This window comes from Cibotium barometz, chromosome 18, assembly GCF_041138505.1.
Source record: "Cibotium barometz isolate CiBa-2024 chromosome 18, ASM4113850v1, whole genome shotgun sequence".
NCBI lineage: Eukaryota > Viridiplantae > Streptophyta > Polypodiopsida > Cyatheales > Cibotiaceae > Cibotium > Cibotium barometz.
In genome coordinates, this window is record NC_141063.1 from 59,906,998 (window position 1) to 59,927,821 (window position 20,824).

The window sequence follows — 20,824 nt, forward strand, 5'->3', positions numbered from 1 at the left end:
GAGGAGGGTGGAGGAGGAGAGGGGGGGAGAGGGGGCGCTGCAGAGGAGGGGGGACGGTTGGGCAGCCACCGAAAGGGGGGCCATGGCGGAGGCCGCAGTGGAGAGGGGTGGAGAGGGGGGCGCGGGGAGAAGACGGGGCCGAGGCGGCGGAGAGGGGGGCCATGGGCGGAGGCCGCAGTGGAGGAGGGTGCGGCGATGAGCACAGAGGGGGCAGCCACGACAGAAGGGGGTGCGGCGACGGCACCGGGCGCAGAGAGGGCAGTCGTGGAGAGGAGGGTGGAGGAGGAGAGGGGGCGGTTGCAGAGGAGGGGGGCAATCTCACAGCCGCCGAAAGGGGGGGCCATGGCGGAGGCCACAGTGGAGAGGGGTGGAGAGGGGGGCCATGGCGGAGAGGGGGGCACCGCGAGAAGAGGGGGCCAAGGCGGCAGAGAGGGGGGGCCATGGTGGCGGCGAAGAGGGGGGGCCTGAAGGCGGGTGACCGCAGAGGAGGAGGGCCCGGGCGCAGAGGAGGGGCAGTCGCAAGGGCGGAGTGCCCGGGGAGGGCGGTTGCGAAGGCCTAAGGCAGGGCCACGGCGGTGGCGGCGAAGAGGGGGGCCCTGAGGCGGGCGGCCGAAGCGGAGGAGAGCCCGGGCATAGAGGGGGGGTAGCGAAGGAGAGCCCGGGGCGGGTGGCTGCGGAGGTCCAAGGCGAGGCCACAGTGGACGAGGGGGTGGCCATGGTAGAGGCGCCGAGACCCGGGACGGCGGTCGAGGCGGCGACAGCCGTCGCAAAGGCGAAGGCAGCGGCGGCGAAGGTGGAGGAGAAGGCCAGGGGTGGGGCGGCTGAGGAGCCAGGCCCAACGCAGACGGCAGCGGTGGCAGAGGCGACGCCAACAGAGGAGGAGATGGTGCCGACAGAGGAGGAGGAGGCGCCGACGGCGATGAGCGACAGCAAGGGTGGAGGCAGCGGCGATGGCACTGCAGCCAAAAAGTAGCCCGCCACAACAGAACCAGCCCCCCCAAAAGTGGAGAAGGGGGAGCCAGCCAAGGGGGGAAGCCATGGAGGAGGGGGCAACAACGTCGAAGGAGAGGAAGGAGGAGGAGCTGGCCACCGAAAGGGAGGAGGCGGCAGGCGAAGGAGGAGGGGGAGGAGGTGGCGATGGAGAAGAGGGAGAAGAGGGAGCCTCCAACTACAGGGGAGGCGTTGAGGCGAAGAAGAAGGAGGTTGGAGGTGGAGAGAGAGTCCCGAGCAAGAAAGAGGGAGGAGAAAGCGGGAGAGGGGGAGAAAGGGAAGACAAAGAGGGGGAAGGGGAGGAGGAGGGGGAAGGGGAGCTAGGGGCATGTGCCATGTCGAAAGCTTTAGAGTTTAAAGGTTTAAAAATAGGGTTTAGGGTTTAGGGTTTAGGATTTAGGGTTTAGCATTTAGGGTGTAGGATTTTAGGGTTTAGGGTTTAGGGGTTTTTTTCAGGTGTGTGGTTGTGGAGTGATAAAGATAAATAACCGGTAGCTGCGGTAGCAAAAATAAATTTTTCGAGGACTGGTTACGTGATAGTGAAGTGATGTCAAGTGGAGTGTATGTAAGATATGGTGTTGAGGTGTGAATAGTATGAACTTAAGATGGCCACGCACTATGACCAAAAGTCCAAATTCCCACTCACGAGGACAACAGCTAGCCGAAAAATACGACTAGTTGCCCACGCAAACCAAAGGCTAAGATGTGGGGACAACAAATTGCCGCAAAAGAACGACTATTTGCCCACCAAACCAAAGGCTAAGACGTGGGGACAACAAATTACCGCAAAAGAACAACTAGTTGCCCTCCAAAATAAAGGTAAGGGGAAGGGAAGGTGCATCAATCGAAATGACACTTAGAATGCCACACAATATGACATTATGCCAGATCGAAGGAGCATACTCAGCAGAAAGACACTATCTAAGCCAAATTAATGACCAAGTGCCTTTTTTGCTAAGCACCAAAAACAATGGCCTTACTCACATATACAAGAAAGACACTTTACTAGCCCAAAAAAAAGGACTAAGTGTCTAACATACACAAAAACACAAGACAAAATTTGATTTAAGAGACAAAAAGGACTTAAAAAAGTCGATTTCTTGTATTAACTTGAGGGTGTAGTTCCAAACTAGTTTCGCTCTAGAGTGAGCTCTTCAGTGGAACACCCAAGTTTGAGAGTACAAGAATGAGAGCTCTCCCTTATGTAGAGAGGGGAGGGCTAGCTTTTTCCTCTTTGCATGTGGGATAATTCAGCCTTTTATTGTGAAAAAAAGCAAGCTTGGGACATGAAGAACCCAACGCAACAAACGGCACTCGAATCGGATAAGTAGAGCTCTCTAAACAAGTAAAAGAAGAACAGTATCTCATGCAAACTAAGGGTTTTGAACTCATGACCCCTTTCATTAGAGTCACAAGCCTTAACCATTAGGCTAGAAATGACATGTTGGCTCTACATGCAAAAATAAGTTACATAAGACTAGAGAGATGCATAAAATAGGTGGAGGGTTTTCCCGATATAGCAGAACCAAGCATGGGAGGTCTCATATGCTGTTAAGCCGATGCTCCCAAAGGTTGCTTTACAAGGTGGGTCCATGCTAAAAATAGTACTTACTAAAAATAGTATTTACTAAAAATAGAAAGTTATAAATTAGAGGTTCGAATCCTTGATCTAATAAGATAGGAGCATAGATTCTTTGGATTTCTCGAGCAAATCATAGGTCTAGGTATATGTTTCAGCTCGGGATTTTGTTGGCAAAGCCGAAAAAGTTTAGGGTTTAGGGATTAGGGTTTAGGGAGGCCCCCAAGTTTAAAGCTTTGGTGTACTTGGAGTAGTCAAGCTTAAGAACTAGGAGGATCCACTTACTCGAAGAGGTTTCTCGATTGTTGGAAGCCTTTAGAAGTAGAGCTGTTCGCATATTGTACTTGATCTTGCTGAAAGTTTTCCGAAGGAGAGAATCCGGATATCCTCTAAAAACAAAAGCTTTAGCTTGATGTAGCTTTGAAGCATGCTTTCCCTGATGACATAACACTTAAGTTCTCCAATGATGAAGGCTTCCTTTTAATGACTAGGGTGCCAGGAAGAGAAAGGAAGGTATTGATACCTGTTCAGCTCTTTCTGAAAACAACTAGTAGAAAGCTTTCCTGTGGTTTAAAAATTAGTACCTTTGAAGAGGTGAATGTCCAAAAAATCCACAGATGAATTGGAGATGACATGTGTTATCTTGATATGCTCCTGAAGATCTATTGCATAATTTCTAAGATGTTGAAGCAAAGTGGTGTGAGACCCATGCCAAAAACCTAAAGCGTCATCAATGTATCTTTTTTCATAGAGTAGCTCTGGTGTGGGATGTACCTGTTCTTGAAGGTTTTCTATGAAGGTTTTCTAAATAAAATAGAAAAAGGCAGGCACATAGACAACAGCAAAATTACTGCCCATAGCAGTGCCTCTGATTTGATGCCAAAAAGTGCCATTAAACTCAAGATAGTGGTTCTGGAGAACAAGAGAGGCAATTGTCATGATGAGGTTGAGCTCTACATGGTTGAAGTCACCCTGTATCATCATCTTGAGGGCATGCAGTCCTTCATTGGTGGGAATACTGGGGTACAGAGATTCCACATCAAATGTGAAGAGGATAATTTCTTGTGGTAGATGAAGCTCAGATAACTCTTTAATCAGAGTGAGGGAGTCTTTTAGATGTTGCTTTTGTTGGAAGAGAATGGGGAAAAGCTTATGATGAAGCCATATAGACGCATTCTCAAAAACAAAGCCATTGTAAGAGCAGATTGGCCTTCTGAACACTGTAGGTTTGTGGATTTTGGGGAAGAAATAAAGAGAGCAAACTCTGAACCCTTGCTCTGGCTTCTGCAAAATAAACTTTGCTTCATCCCTTGAGAGCACACTAGACTTTTGACAAATGCAGGCAAGCCTATCAAACAGTTCATTCAATGGAGCCTGGGTGACTAGGAGATAGACCTGTTGATCTAGAAGTTGTCGATCACCTTCATTAAGATACCATGATTTATCAAGAATTACCAAGCCTAGGTTTTTATCTGCTGGCTTGATAATGATGTTATGGTTCTTTATCAATCTGTTAAGGGCTCTTCTCAAATGAAGCGGAAGCTTGTTCTAAGGAAGTCGCTCACATGAAGAGATTGAATTTTGAAGTATGACTCTTTCGGTGTTGATGATGTCTTCCAGAGGAGGCTGATAAACTTTAGAGGGATTCCAATTCGGGTTTGCAACTCGAAAAGGAGGAAGAGGTCTATCTGGTGCATTTTTGAAAAACCATCGAAGACGAAGTTGTCTTGCAAAATTATCATAGTCTTTGGTTAGATGTGTTGAATCCGGAAACTTTGACGGAGGAATATATCCCAAACCAAGTCCTAGAAGCTTTTTCTCGCTAAATGAAAGCTTGTACTGAGAGAGATTGTGGATAGCAGTGTTTGAAACACGTTGATCCACCTCAGTTGGGGTCTTTCTAGAGAAAAGCAATAGAGCATAGCGCTCGGGATCTTGGAGAGGGAGCCAGAAGAGGTGCCTTAAACACTTAGCCTTATCAACACTAAAATACTTAGCATACTCCATCAATACTAAAATCCTCTTATTAAACACTTAGCCATATCAACACTAAAACTCTCTTATTATAACTTAGCCATTATGGTGTGGGACTTCACAAAAACCCTCTTATCAACACTAAAACCCTCGTATTAAAACTTGGCTTATGGTGTGGGACTTTACAAAAACCCTCTTATCAATCCTAAAACCCTCTTATTAAAACTTAGCCAGTATGGTGTGGGACGTCACAATTCTCTCCAATTACTTATATAACCAAATAATGTAATTCTTTAAATCAAAATTCTTCTAAAAAGTGCATGTTGACCTAGGGTAGTCACTCCATATAAATATATAATATCATATGAAAACTAATGTTATATTATTAAATTATACAATATATATTGTATACAAGGGATGTATTTATAGGCTTCCTTTAGAGTATATATATATATATATATATATAGGTGTGGTGTCAAAAATATAGGAGGATAAATATATACATAAATTAGACCCTATAATTGAAAGGATATCAACAATATGCATCTCATTAGGACCAGTGACCATTATGTCATCCACATATAGCACAATGATCAGAAGTACATCACCTTCACGCTTGACATACAAGGTGCTCTCAATTGGACTGTTACAAAAACCATGTGCAATCAAATATGCATGTATCTTCTCATACCAAGCACGAGGTGCTTGCTTTAAGCCATACAATGCTTTCCTTAATCTGCATACCTTGGTTTCTTGCCCTTTTTGAACAAAACCACGAGGTTGTGTTACATACACAAGTCCTCATGCAAATCACCATTCAGAAACGCAGTCTTGATATCCAACTGATGTACATTCCAACCATGATGAGTTGCCAATGCTCAAATGCTACGAATGGTCATCATACAATAAGTGGGAGCAAAGGTCTCATCAAAATCAATGCCCTTTTACTGAGCATAACCCTTTTCTACAAGCCTGCCCTTATAGCGATCAACGCTACCATCAGGCTTACGGTTTAGCTTATACACCCACTTAGTGCCAATTGCCTTTTTACCAGGAGAGGCAAATCGCATAAAGACCATGTGCCATTCTTAACAATAGCATCATATTCAACACGCACTGCACCCATCCAATTTTTTGAATTTTGTGCCTCTTCAAACAAAATAGGCTCTTCCTCATCATACATACTCGCAACAACAGCCAAAGCAAAACAATCTGATGCATATGAAACATGCTGAGAACAACCAAGATGAGTACGACTAGGCAAAGATGCATCCAATTTGCTGTCACGCAAAGTCTGCACCAGCCATTTAGGCATTAACCTGGACTCCTCAATTTCTGTTCTCTCCCTATCAAGTGCATCATGAATATTTGCATCAGAAATGGGCTGATTTGTAGACTCATTAGAAACACATAGGCTGAATATTTGCCTCATTTGGTGCTACATGTGACTGACCAGCACTACTAAATAAAGGCAACAATGTCTCATACACATCTTGTGAGCAAACATATACGTCTCTGGTACATGAAAGCAAAGGCTGAACTGCACCCTCAACAAAAACAACATCTCGACTGACCAAGATACATTTAGACTGTGGATGATACAAACGATAGCCTTTACTTTCTGCACTGTAGCCCACAAAAATACATTTAACAGCCTTGTCATCCAATTTCCTACGATGTTGCTCTGGCATAAGTGCATAAGCCAAGCAACCAAATACATGCAAATGAGCCACAGATGGCTTGCGACCATGCCAAGACTCATATGGAGTGACAGACTTCAACGCTTTAGTGGGACATCTGTTAAGTACATATGCAACACACATTACACCTTCTAGCCAAAATGCATGTGGCAGGGCTTGTCTCTTAACCATACACCTTGCCATCTCCATGAGAGAATGATTCTTTCTCTCAGCAACGCCATTCTGCTGTGGTGTATAAGGCACCGTACATTGATGTTTTATCCCACAGTTTGCTAAAATTGCATTGAACTCTTTAGACATATACTCCCCCCCCCCCCCCCCCCCCCCGATCAAAACAGAGAGTGCCCACTTTATAGCCTAAAACATTTTCAGCCCATAGAGACAAACTGTTTGAAGCACATAAACACTTCGGACTTAGCTTTCATAGGATACACCCATGCATGCATGGAAAAGTCATCAATGAAAGTCACGAAGTATAAATGATTCCCAAATGATGGTGACTGCATTTGGACCACATACATCACTATGTATAAGTTGCAATTTGCCAATAACTCTCACAGAACTATCCTTTAGAAATAAAGCATGCTGCATCTTACCAAGAATACAGGCTTCACAAACATGCTTTGATGGTGCTTGCAAAGTAGGTAACAAAGAAACCATCTCAGATTTTTGTAAACACATTAAACTGGTAAAATTTAGATGCCCAAAATGTGCATGCCACAGTTTTGCATCTGGACACAGCTTGCGTATCCACAACTGCACATGCCACATCTTCCACACATCTATCATAAGCATTGAGCTTATACAATCCACGACAAAAAGAACCTAATGCCACAATTGTATCACGTGCACTAAGACCATGAACTGTGCATTTATCATCGATGAACTTCATGATTAGTCCAATCCTAGTCAGTGCAGAAATAGACAATAAGTTCTTTTTGATCTCAGGCACATATAATACATCAAGAAGTGTAAAAGAGCTGCCATTAGCAGCAATCAGCACAATCTTTCCAACTCCTCTTACTGGATACTCGGAGTTGTTTGTGCATGTGACAAAATTACCAATAGGCACAGACTCAAGTAAACATGTCATGTTGCGAAGTGATGTGCTTGGTAGCACCACTGTCAAAATACAATACATGTGAATCTATAACATACATACATACATTGTGCAAAGATGGGTCATAACAGCACTGCATAACAAATGCCCATTCTGACTCCTACACAACATTAGCAGATTCAACTTTAGAAGTAGAGGTATGTGCAACAACCATCCCAGCCTCTTTCTTCTTTGCCTCCTTTTCGCAGCCACCTTAGGACATTCCTTAATCACATGACCAAGCTCCTTGTAGTAATTACATGTGAACTTCTTCCCTTTCTTTTGCTCATCCTTATCAGAATTCTTTGCACCATCTGCACCTGTCACAAAGATTTTGGCTTAAATTTGCCTTTGCCTTTATGGCTAGCAGCAGCAAAAGCCTGATCTACAACATGCATAATATTTATGTCCTGCCTAGACTATTCTTCCTATAGTAGCAAAACAAAAACTAGCTCCTCAAATAGAAGAGCATGGTTCATAGTATATCTATATGAGCTAATTTAGAGTTGATTAAGCCTTTGAGAGTATTATGCTGACTCTTGGGAAGCTTCAACAACACATAATCACCTTCTTGAAAGTCCATATTGTGTCTATGAACATCTGCATTAGTCTTCATGACATCTTGAGCCTTCTTCATGTTGTCCTTATAAAGTTGAAGAAGTTGTGTAAAGGTGCATCAACACCCTCACATATTTCAAAAACTGACTCACAGGAAATCCTAATCAGACTCTAAAAAAAACATAGAATTGATTTCAGAATATACTTCAGATACATCATCTTCATTGTGCACATTTCTAATTAGACTTTATACATCAAAGGTTAACATCTGACTTGATCAAACAACATTCAGACTTCATGTTTTGATTCAAAATTTAACATAAAACTAGTAAACATGATGATGATAATAGTATGATATCTGATTTTCATAGATATGCGATTACAGTTATGCGGGTACATATATCATCAATTACAATGCGTCAACTACCTCATGATGTTTCATATTAGACTTATAGTCATTGTTGAGAAAATAAACTATTTGAAAATAGATAAGCCTTCTACATAATCCGACTACATGCAAAAAAGACTAAGGTACTTTATTTATAAGATCTAAATTCAGTCTTTAACACTAGCATGCATGGTGGTTGAATTCTTTGCCAAGAATTTTTAGACTCAAAGCCCACAGATCCCTTGATTCTATGCTTCAGCTTTATCTTTTTGAATTTTGTCTCCCTGGTCTACACCATGATCTTTGTAATCAGATAACACTTGATTAATGTCATCCTACAATGCTTTGACTTCATTCAAATCAATTTAACTTTCCATTTTGAAAATACTATCTTTCTCAGAATATTCAAATCCTAACAGTTTCAAATAATTATCATTCTGAATATTTGAGAGCTTGACAATTTCATCCTCTATACTAACTTCTTTTGATTCTGCTTCCTTGATCTTCTTCAGCCCTCTGTCTTCAAAAAGCTTCATTTTCTCATAGTCCTGCAAAACCAAAAACATGTCAGTCTTCTGCTTCACTTCTTTCTTTGGAAGCTTTCCTGCTTACTTTTATATTCCCAAATCTCCTGAAAGATCCACTGTCTAATTCAGCTTATCTTCAAGTATTTTGTTTTGTTTCACCAATAGCATCATCTCATAGTCCTTTTGCTCCATTTGACTTTTAAGCTCTGCATTTGCAATCTTGAGTGCTTCCTCTTCCTCTAAAATATCTTTAATTTGAAACATTTGATATGGTTTCTACATCACATGTGCTAGCTTCTTCTTCATGCTATCCCACATGCCCTCGCATACTTCAGTTGACTCAGTAGTAGACAAAACACTTAGATCAGCACTTGAAATGAACTACCCTGCTATAGAATCCTTCAATTGACTCTCCACCACAGACTCCAAAACTTTAAGTCTATTTTCCATTCTCTTAATTTTTATGTGTGTTGAGATATCAAGCTCACCGACTACCGCTGGATAGCATTTATGGTGTAGTTGGTAGTATCAGGCAGGTTTGGTAGATTAGACATGTGTGGCAATAATGGTTGGACACCCTGGCCGCGTGTGTGGACATTATGGTTAGGGTTACTCTTAGTGTGGACATAACACTATTGTGTGTATTCTCTCTTGTGTGAGTGTGGGAGTGGGAGACTATGGCTTCTCTTCATGGCTATGGTGATAATATACATTAGGGTTTGGATCTATGCTGGTGTGTGTGTTGCCTCCTCTTCCTTATGTGTGTTTCTTTACATGGTATCAGACCATGGTGCTCTCATTTAGGGTTTTATGAGTGAGTGAGTGAAGAGGAAGAAAAGCTGTGAAGCAAAGTTGCGGTGAAGAACTCCATTGAAGCTTGGAGCTTAGGAGAGTTGCGGAGCACACACGAATACCAAATTTGAGAGCTAAGAACCATTGGTAAGTGCTACAAGACCCCCTCTATGGATTGCAGGTAATCAAAGAAAGTGAAAGGCAAGATTGAAGTTGACAAAAGAAAGCAGAAAAATTCTGGTTTTGAAGCTTTCATGGAAAGCTTGTGAGTGAATGTATTTTGGCAAATGTACTGGGGGAAATGCAAGAAAAGAAGTGAAGGTCTCATGTATTTGGAAGGGCACATGTACTAGCAACACACAGGAGAAAATCATTGCATGCAAAAATTGATGCATTTCAAGTGATGTGTGAAGAAAAAATTCTAGTTTTGTGAACTCTTGTAAAACAGTGAACATACCCCCCGTGGACGATCGATTGTAGAATCTAGAGGAAAAATTGAGCCAAACCCTTCAAGCACATGTTAGCTTAGGTCATTGTGCTAAGGTGCTGATGTTGTCAATTTGCAAATGCCCCTTGTCTACAGCCCTCAGGAGCAAGCGGCGTTTTTTCGTGCTGAATGGATAGCTTCTGAAGATTTTGGCCTAGCACACTCATTTCTACACCAATCTTGGAGCTTTAAAGCTTGGAAGGCTTAGCAAAAGTGTGATTGAGAGTTGGATAACACTTGTAGCAACTCAGCTCATGAATTTGAAGCTCATTGAACTCAGTTAATAGAGATTTACAGATTTACAGAAGTGCTGTAAAAACAGAGCTTCACTAATCAAGGAATTAATCTTTGCCTATAGCAAATTGGGTTAATTCCTTTGATGGTACAAGTAAAGTCCTAAAAGTTACTAAACTTTTGGTTCAAGAATTTTTGCATTGGATCAGAATTGAAGGAGATAGAGCATTTTGAATGACAGGAGGTACCTATCACACATGCAGAAAAAGGCAATCTAGAGAGTTACAAAAATTGATGGTTCTCATTCACCTTGAAGAATTTGATCAAACCCTTCTAGGATATGTTGGAGAAATATGTCATGAAGCAATGAATGCTTAAACATCAAATTTGGACAAGATTTGAAGGAATTAGAGCAAGATCTTTGACTGGTTCTCTGGAAAATGTTTTTTTGAAGAAGTATCTCATGTTTTCAACTTTGATCGAGTACACATTGTTGATGAAGCATTGTGGGATGTAAAAGCACATATATTGCAAGCATTTGATGTGATTTGGAGAGATTTGGAGCATCACAGGCATTGCATACAACTTGTCAAAGGGGTGCATCTATTGCATTTTGCAATCATGGGAGATGGTCCGGTTCAAATTGTTGGAGAGAAACTGGATAGAACTAACTTCCAAGTGTGGAAGTTTAGAATGAAGAGTTTTTTGAAAGGCAAAGGATTGTGGAGTCTTGTATCGGATGAAGACCCAGAGCCACTTCTACCTCATCAACCAACTAATGCTCAAATGGTAGCTCACAAGCAATGGGTAGAGAGGTCTTCAAAAGTGTTGCATTACTTTTCTATTTCTGTTACATATGCTTTGCTCATACATATTCAAGATGCAAATACACCAAAAGAAGCATAGGACATATTGTGTCAGATGTATGAAACAGACACAGGTACCCGAAAGATACAACTTAAGCAATAGATTCATAGTGTGACACAAAAAGGAATAGAAGTATTCATGAGTATGTTCAGGAAATCAAGGGTTATGCAGATTCACTATCATCAATTCATGCCCCAATGGATGATGATGATTTGGTTGCTCTCACATTGCGTGGTTTAGGCCGGGAGTACAAATCTTTTGATACTTCCATCTCAGTAAGGTTGGGAGGAATGCCAGACTTTAATGAGCTTATGTCATTGCTCATTGTGGAAGAATTAAAGCTTGGACTTGGTGGTATGAATATTACAGGTGGTGCATCCTCATCTAGTAATGATGAGCATGCAAGGAATCAGGCTTCTTACTCATCTAGAGGTTCTCGAGGAAGGGGGAGATTTGCCCCTCGAGGCCGTGGAGGACGTGGTTGGAATGACAGGTCTACTCAACCAAATCAGAATTTTTAGAATTCACAGTCATCATTTGGACCACGTGGAGGTCGTGGATTTCAATCCCATAGGGGGAGAATTGGAACAGGTGCTCGTGGTGGTAGAGGTCGATGGCAAGGTCCTCAACAAAATTTGAATGGGATTGAATGCCACTATTGTGGCAAACTTGGACATATGGTAAAAGATTGTTACAAAAAGCAGAATGATGTCAGGAATGGAAGACCACAACATGGAAATTATGCATCTACTAGTAACAATGATGGGAGTTCGAATCATCTTTTTGCAAAATGAAGCACATTATGGGGACAATGTATTCTCAGAATGCTGGATTGATGGCTAAGTATGCTAGGTATTTTAGTATTTTAGTGTTGATATGGCTAAGTGTTTAACAAGAGGATTTTAGTATTAATGGCTAAGTATGCTATGTAAACCTAGAGAGACAGGGACAAGCCTAAAGCCTTTGGTTTACTTTTTTGGTCTCTGCATTATCACAATAATGCCTTTAAACTTCAAAACAAGTTTTTGTACAAGTTTTTGTACGGTTTTGGCATTTTGGTCTTTTCTTCGACCCTTAATCCTTTACGTCTCTACTATCGAGGCGGGGTGTACTCCCTTAATGAGTGGTCCCTTGTTTGACATCCTTAGAAAGGCATGTCCAAGGTGACATTCAAATCTTGTTTACATCATATCGAGGCGAGGTAAATTCTTGATATGCGGTCCCATAGAAAATCCCTTTTTTGGTAATTTCGGGGCAACTTGCACCCTAAACGACACACCAAGATGGAGTCCCTTGGTGGATGGTCCCATTGTGACCCCAAAGTGTAGTCACACATGGTGACATGTACCCTTATGGTTCAATTGAGGAGGATTTGACCTCAAGAGGCGGTCCCATAGGTGTTATCGCACTTAGTAACTAACACATGGCAACTAGGCATGACGATTTTGTTGGTCATGCCTCCAAATTGGTCTTCAACACACCATAATGATGTAGTCAAAATTAGTCCTTCTACTTGGAATTGATATTTACTTGAGACACCCTTCTTCTTTATCTGCACGAGCAATAAAATCTTTAGTTTTCTTTCCTCATAGATTGGTTGCTATATCTTAGCGAAAATTCTCCATTCAAGGGGACTATTCACTTGTGGGAGGAAAGGCCTTCTCATGCTCAATCTTTACTTATTATCTATCCTTGAAAGTATAGGATGGTTTGGGGAATGGAGAGATATATTTTCTTTTTAATCCTTCAGTGTGTAATTCTAAAGTGACTTTCCTAGATACAATGCTTCCTCAAATAGAGGAAAAGGTGGGGGATATGCAAGTACTCTCCTCCTGTCAGGTAAAATGATTCATTGGAAGAAAGAGTGATTCTTTGCTTATTATAAACGTATTATCTCGTATGTTTGCAATATCTAGAGATTATCATGCAAGCTATCCAAGTAAACTTGGGGTTAGCATGAGTTCGTATGTCTTTACATTGGGTTTATTACAACACTTATAATCATTTGAGATGAAAAGTAGTCATTTCTACCTTTCAATATCAATATGAGATTGCATAAGACTTTGTTAACATCTACAAGCATTGAAAGATAATCATTCTACCTTTCATTATGAATTTGAGATTACATAAGACTTTGTTAACATCTACAAGCATTGAAAGATAATCATTCTACCTTTCACTATCAATATGAGATTGTGTAAGACTTGTTAACAGCTACCAAAATTACTCTACCTTTCACTATATGATAATCAATATGAGATTGCATAAGACTTTATTAGCATCTACAAGCCTTGGAAGATAATTACTCTACCTTTCACTATTGTGATAAGACTTTCTAGCATATACATTGAGTGTAGAATGATTCATTTACCTAGAATGAATTCACTTACCTAGCATATATTTGTCAGTAGAATGATTCTCAAGCCTTTCTAGCATATACATGAGAGTAGAATAATTCACTTACCTACATATACATGTGAGTAGAATGATTCACAAGCCTTTCTAGCATATACATGAGAGTAGAATGCTTCATAAGCCTTTTCTAATTTATACTTGGAGTAGAATGATTCACTTGCTTAGCATAAATCTACTCTATCTAACTTATGAGGCTACCCTCTTTTACATGAGAGAACATTATGTATATGAAACAATTAACATCACTTACCACATGAGATTTCATTAGCATCATTCAATTAGGAAATGAGTTAGCAATATCTAGCATGAGAAAAGAGTGACTTACTAGCATTGGAATGATCTATACTTCCCATGCACCTATCCATTCTATGAAATTATTCAAGCAAGGTTGCGGAGTACCATATGTAATTTTTCCCTTATCACAATTAACCCAAAAATTTGAAATTTTTCATGATCAAATCCCTGATTTGGGGGGGTAATTGAACTAGCTCCGGGAAAGAGATCGGATCAATATGGGGTGGTTTGGGAAGCCATATGGGTCATCCATAACCAACTTCTATTGTCCTTCCCCTTCACCCCAACCATGGGTGGGGTGTGGGCAGCCCCTAGAAAGCTGCACTTTTTTCTGGGAGGGCTAGGGCTATTCATACTCATCATAAGGGGAAGGGGGGTTCTCCCCTTCCCTCAAATGGGGTAGCCCAACAAGTGGAGAATCTATGGATGAATCCATAGCCTTAGAGGTGATCAATTTCATGCCCAAAATAACCTCACCAAATCTGAAAATTACAGCAAAATAGAGCCTAACTGAGCATGATTAAAGCACACTTAGATCAATGAGTGAACCATTACTTGGAGTAATGCTAAATTAGCAAGCTTAGTAATGAATTGAGCTTCTTGCCAAGCTTTCTCAAGCTTAATAAGAGAAGAAAAGAGAACCCTTATGATCTCATGAATTGAGATAAGAGTTGAAGAGGATAAATTCTTGATTAGAATCCCCATTAGAGTTAAATGATGGGGCTTTACTAGCAAACTTGACAATCACAAGGAGCTTAATCACAAGTAGAAGTGTAATTATACATTAAGATGAAGGATTAGGCTATAATGAGCTTCCATGAGAATTGATTTACCTTGAGTATGTTGAGAGGGAAGGGGAGCTCAAGAGCTTGAGTAGAGAGGCAGTGCAGAGCGCTTCAAGAATTTCCAAAAAGTTGTGTCGAAAATGAGACGAGTCCATGTATAAGATTTCTCCATTTTTACTCTCAAAGAGGGAAGAGAAGATACATATCCCCCTTTCCAAGAGAGCTAGTCAAATAATCTTTAAAGTTATTAGAATAATGAATGCATTAATGCTTTTGAGAATGCTTGAGATGCAAAAAGGAGATGAGATATGGTGGATGGAAGTATGCCATAAGAGCTATGGAGTAATTTGGCATTGCTTAAGCATGATTAGGGGAGTTAGTTAGAGCATAATAATGACATGAATGGAGCATGAAAACGTGTCTTCTTCATTAGTCATGGCCTCTTATATAGGCAAAGGTACATGGGTAGGATGATATCACTGATTATATCATTGTTGTTGATTCCTCCAAATGATTTTCCTATAAATTAGCTTACATGGCATCTTTCAAAACTCGCCTCTTCCAAGTGGACTAGATGCTTGCCATCTTTTTACATTGCCAAGTTGACATTCACTTTTTGACCATAGTACATGACAATGACCCTTATACATGATGTACCTATCAACCTTAATACTTTGACATGACTTTGGATCACTAATTCTAACAAAAGTTGGGCACGTAAATCAAACCTCATTTAAGTCATAGTAGGGGGTGTGGCACTCTAAGGCAAGGCTTTAGATAGCCTTAACTCATTATTTAATTACAAAGCGGTCAAATCCAAGCTAATGAGAATATTTAGCTTGAACTAAACTTTCTTCATTTGGTTTCTTAAATTTACTTCTAATGTAAATGGCCATTGATCCTTTGTCCAAATGCTCCAACCTTTTGATTATGGTTTATTCATTATCTAAGGAAGATTTTTCATGCCTAACCGCCTCCACTAACACGGCTCTATGACAGAGGGGGGAATTCACATGGGCTTAAAGGCTTCATTGCTCTTGATTAATTAAATAGGGGTTATATGATCATGTCTTATGCTTGGATGATGCCTAGGGTCTTCGGGAAGGAGCCTTGTATGCTCATATGAGCTCTAAACAGTACTATGTAGGTGCTTTGATGCGAGGCAACCAAAAGCTGGCTTTTGTTGATATGAAGATTCGAGACGTGGTAATTGGGGCCTTTATTTAACTTGTATGAAGTCTAATAAGATTCTAGATCATTCTTTGATAGCTTACATAGGCTCCAGGGAGTGATTCAGTTTTTTGTGGGATTTTCAATAAAAAAGGGAGAAAATCACCTGGTTGATGCTTGAAAGGGTTAGATAAAGAGTTTTATCAAAGTTATAGTTTCGATAATTTTAAATTATCTAGAGAAAGAAAAATGAGTGGTTACATGACCCTGTTCGGAGTTCGTATAACCAATCTAAGAAAATTCCTCTACGGCAAGGCAATTTTTTTATTTCTTATCGAGCTTCATCTCCAAAAAGATCTTGGATTGTTCACTCAATTGACAAATTGTCTTTACATATGTGACCCTCAGAAAGAATAGAAATTTTCCATTTAGACAAAATTTTAAATTTCAACTTTCTCTCTCTAGACTATTTTCTCTCTCTAGATCGAAGAGCAAGAAACAATTAGCAATTTTGACCTACCGCCGATGGGCTGAGAGACATGTAGAGAGGGATCTTACATAAACTTTTTACTTAATTATTATTTATTATTTTATTATTTTGCTTTGTTAAGAAAATAAAAAAGAAAGAAAAAAACCATTGAGAATGAATGTGGGGATATGTGTGTGATTCTTCTGATAGTGAGTGTGTTTTGTTGAAATGATGCAAAAGCCATGAGCTAGATTAGCTTAAGAGATGAATAAAATGACAAGATGCTCAACAAAGCAAGTAAAAATAGTAGAGACACCAACAATATACAAGTAAAAACTTGTTTATTATGTTGCTTAGGATTACAACATGGATGGGCTCTCACTTAGCAAATGCATCAAGTGAGCTTCCCTCTCCCCAAATGTGCCTTTATATAGGACACCACAAGCCCTAGGGTTAGGGTCGTGTTTACACACACACACTCCTTGTCCTTGGCCCCTTTGTGTACACACCTATTTCTCAATACCCTCCCTCAATGCAAGCCATGTAAAGTTTGGACTTGAAATGGGTGGCATTGGACATAGGTTAAGATCCCTCCCTTAATGACTAGTAAGGAAATTGCCTTTATAACATAGACATACAAAAGGTGGTTATGGATGTGTGAGTTCTAGGATGATCCTAGAAAAGTTTATCACTTACAAAGTTGGCCTCCGCTTCCTTTGTTGATAATGATGTTGGCATTGTTGGACACTTTGATGTGATGTGCCCTTGTTGCTTACATTTGTTACACTTCATTTTGTTGGGATATTTGACCCAACAATTATTGGCAAGATGACCAATGTTCTTACAAAAAGTACACTTTGTTCTGGAAACTTGATGGACAAGAGCTTGATGATCCGATGAAGAGATAGAAGCTAAGGCTTCATTCCCACTTTTAGGTCTCTTGTCTTCATCTAGACAAGATTGAATGACTCCTTCAAGGGTGGGATTAGGAATGTTTTTTAGGGTAGGGACAAGGGTGGAATATACTTTTTTAACCACTTTGAGTAACACGACAATAGCATCATCCTCATCAACCTTTGCATTTACGGATGCAAGTTGAGCCATGAGGCCCTTAATACGAGAAATGAAAGCACCAATATCCTCTCCCACATTGAACTCTAAGCTAAAGAACTCTATCTTGAGAGAGATCTTGGAATTCTTACCACGAGCACCATAGAGTTTCTCAAGCTCATCCCATTTTTGTTTTGCCAATGGGAGCAAATCCACATGGTGGATGAGAGACTCATCAAGGTGGAGCATGATGATGGATTGTGCCCTTTCATCATCTTCCACATCTTCGGGTTTGGTGATGTCAATTACTTTTGTGCCAGTAATACATGGCCACAATCCTTTTGACATCATCTTGTACTTGACAAGAACTTGCCATGTGTGTGTGGAATCCATCTCCCGAGAACTTCTTGATTTGGGATTGATTTTCCTCTTTTGCCATTAGGGTTGGAGAAGGTCTTACCAATTGCTTTGAAGCAATGGCAGTGTCTAGTCTCCTTATTACAATGTTGGCAAAAAGAAACAAATAAAATGCTTGAGGATAGGAAAGCAAGAGATTAATGATTTCAAGGCTTTAAGAAAGGCTGAAAATTCTGAAAAAAAACAGCAAAGAGCCTTGGTTTAGGGTTCAAGAACTATCATTAGTGTTGAGCAACACTATTAATTATGATTTAAGGTTTAAATCAACTTGCATTTGATTTAGGGTTTGGTTGCCTTCTTTTTGTGCTTAGTGATGCACAAAAATTAGAGATTTGAGAAGAGGAATAGTGTTTAAGAACACTTTAAGTGAGGGTTTTAGTGTTTAATGAACACTATTAGTGTTAAACAACACTATTAGTGAAGCTTTTAGGCATAAGCTTCAAGAAAGCATGGAAGCAATGATTTAGGGTTTCTTGATTTTGTGCTTAATAATGCACAAGAAGCAGAGAAGAATCAGTGTTGAAGAACACTTGAAAGAAAATGATGTGTTTAAGAACACAATTAGTGCTTTTAATAACACTGTTAATGAAGGTTTGAAGCTTCACCTCCATAGCCAGAAAAGACAGGCGACTGGTTTTCTTCTTCTCCTGCACGCGTTGGTGGATGAAACGAGCTGAAAAATCACGAATGTGAGCAATGGTAGCCCCTTCCATGCACGCCGGCTGTACGACCAGACTGTAGGGAAAAAAACGCATGTTTTTGCTTCACTACTGCTGCCGCCGCGCGTATGCGACGGTGTTCATACGGTGTAAAGGTTGGGACACGCATCTATTTAAAACCGATGAGGGCCTCCACCAAGAGGGGGTAGAAGACAAAAACTGGTAAAGTGGAGAAAAGGGGGGGGAAATTCAAAATTTGAAACCCTCTTGCTAATCCAGCTTAGGAAAAAAGCTAATGCAAGTGGGAAAGTGAAACCAAGCTGTGATACCATGTTGAAATGATGCAAAAGCCATGAGATAGATTAGCTTAAGAGATGAATAAAATGACAAGATGCTCAACAAAAAGCAAGTGAAAATAGTAGAGACACCAAAAATATACAAGTAAAAACTTGTATATTATGTTGCTTAGGGTTACAACATGGATGGGCTCTCACTTAGCAAATGCATCAAGTGAGCTTCCCTCTCCCCAAATGTGCCTTTATATAGGACACCACAAGCCCTAGGGTTAGGGTCTTGTTTACACACACACACTCCTTGTCCTTGTCCTTGGCCCCTTTGTGTACACACCTATTTCTCAATATGTTTGTGCTTGTTGAGGGCATGGTTGGACTATATTCCACAAAGGTGTTGCTAGAGAGAGAACTACTAAGCTTTACTAATTGAGAGGCTAGGTAGCTCTAGTCATACTTGGGCTTTATTCGATTATGTCAAGGGAGTATGCCAAGTACTAAGATTACATCTGGAGTGAGCCTGTCTTGGGCTTTATTTGATTATGTCAAGGGAGTATGCCAAGTACTAAGGCTACATCTGGAGTGATCCTATCTTGGGATAGCATATCCTAAGTTCATATGAGGACTGCGAGTGAGAGGAATGACCCTCTAGAAAAATGGTAGAAGGGTACTTGGTAGATTCTTGGAAAGAAATTTTCTTGGACCGATGCCCTAGTCTCTATGGGGTAGGACCTTTTAGGATATATTTTTCCATCTAAAAGAACCACACACATTATCATCTTTGTAGTACACACAAAAAACACTAACCCCTTTTTAGATAGGAAAATATATCCTAAAAGGTGCTAAACCACACACATCATCATCATCATTGTAGTACACACAAAAAACACTAACCCCTTTTAATCATCTCAAACACCACATATAAATAGATTTACCATTTAAATTTTATTTCAAAAATAACTCATCTTGCATATTCCTTTACTTCAAATCTCTAAACTAAGATTCTCATGACATAGAACAGAGAAAATATAATAATTCTTGCTTTTTAATTCATCTCAATTCAACATTTAGCAATCAAAGTTATAAACTCATTTCTTCATAACTAGACACAATAATAAAAATTACTTTGAATAACCATTTCCCACTATCCTTTCACTAAATGTTTTTACTAATAACAAGAAAAATAAAACAATTAAAATTTCAATTCAAACTTTACTCCTTTTTCCACCAACAAACAATAAAACAAATCTTTCAATTCCATGTAAAATTCAACATTCTTTTCATTCTCTTTATCATAACATTCATTATTACTTCTCACCCTTTCATAATAATTTATTTCCTTTATTGTCCCTAGACTTCATTGCACCCTTTTTACTTTAATAAAATATTCAATAACAAACTCATCTTACAACTCAACAATCATACATTAAATCGCCACTAATTTTCAATTCTCTTTAACTCCAAATATATCCAATATAAATTAGCATTGATGAGGAAACCAAACATCCTTCATTTTCTTTAACTTTATCTTAAAATAAATTAACCATTCAAAACTAAAAACATTTCATTTTGATTTTTTTTAGTGTTTTTATCCCTTCAGTAATGATAACACACCAATTTTATTAATAAGCAAGTTCTAAATTCAAAGCATGTATAAAGTTCAAAGAAAACAATTATATAAAGTTTATCACCATTTTTAATTGACTTAAACACTGCACGTGCTCCGTGGGCCTTGATTATTGGTCTAGATGAATCAATTGATTCGTCTTGCTCCTTGTTTATTTGAATTGCAATCATTTTGTTGCATCACCTAGCCAAACTCACCAGATTCACTATGTTGTAACTTCCTTTCATTCCCCTATTTGCTTGCTCTTGCTTTCAATTTTCCACAGCCTCCTAGCTTCAATTTAATGCTACCATTGCTTCATACGCTACTTGCCTTCCTTGTACTCCCTCTTCCACAGTAACTGCCCATTGCTCATACCCTTCTCTAATGTTGCTCTAATGTTGCTACGAACTTTATCTTCTCCCACTTCTTGTCAATTCTCCATGCTCAAGATCTCCAGCTAGTTATGCCTGC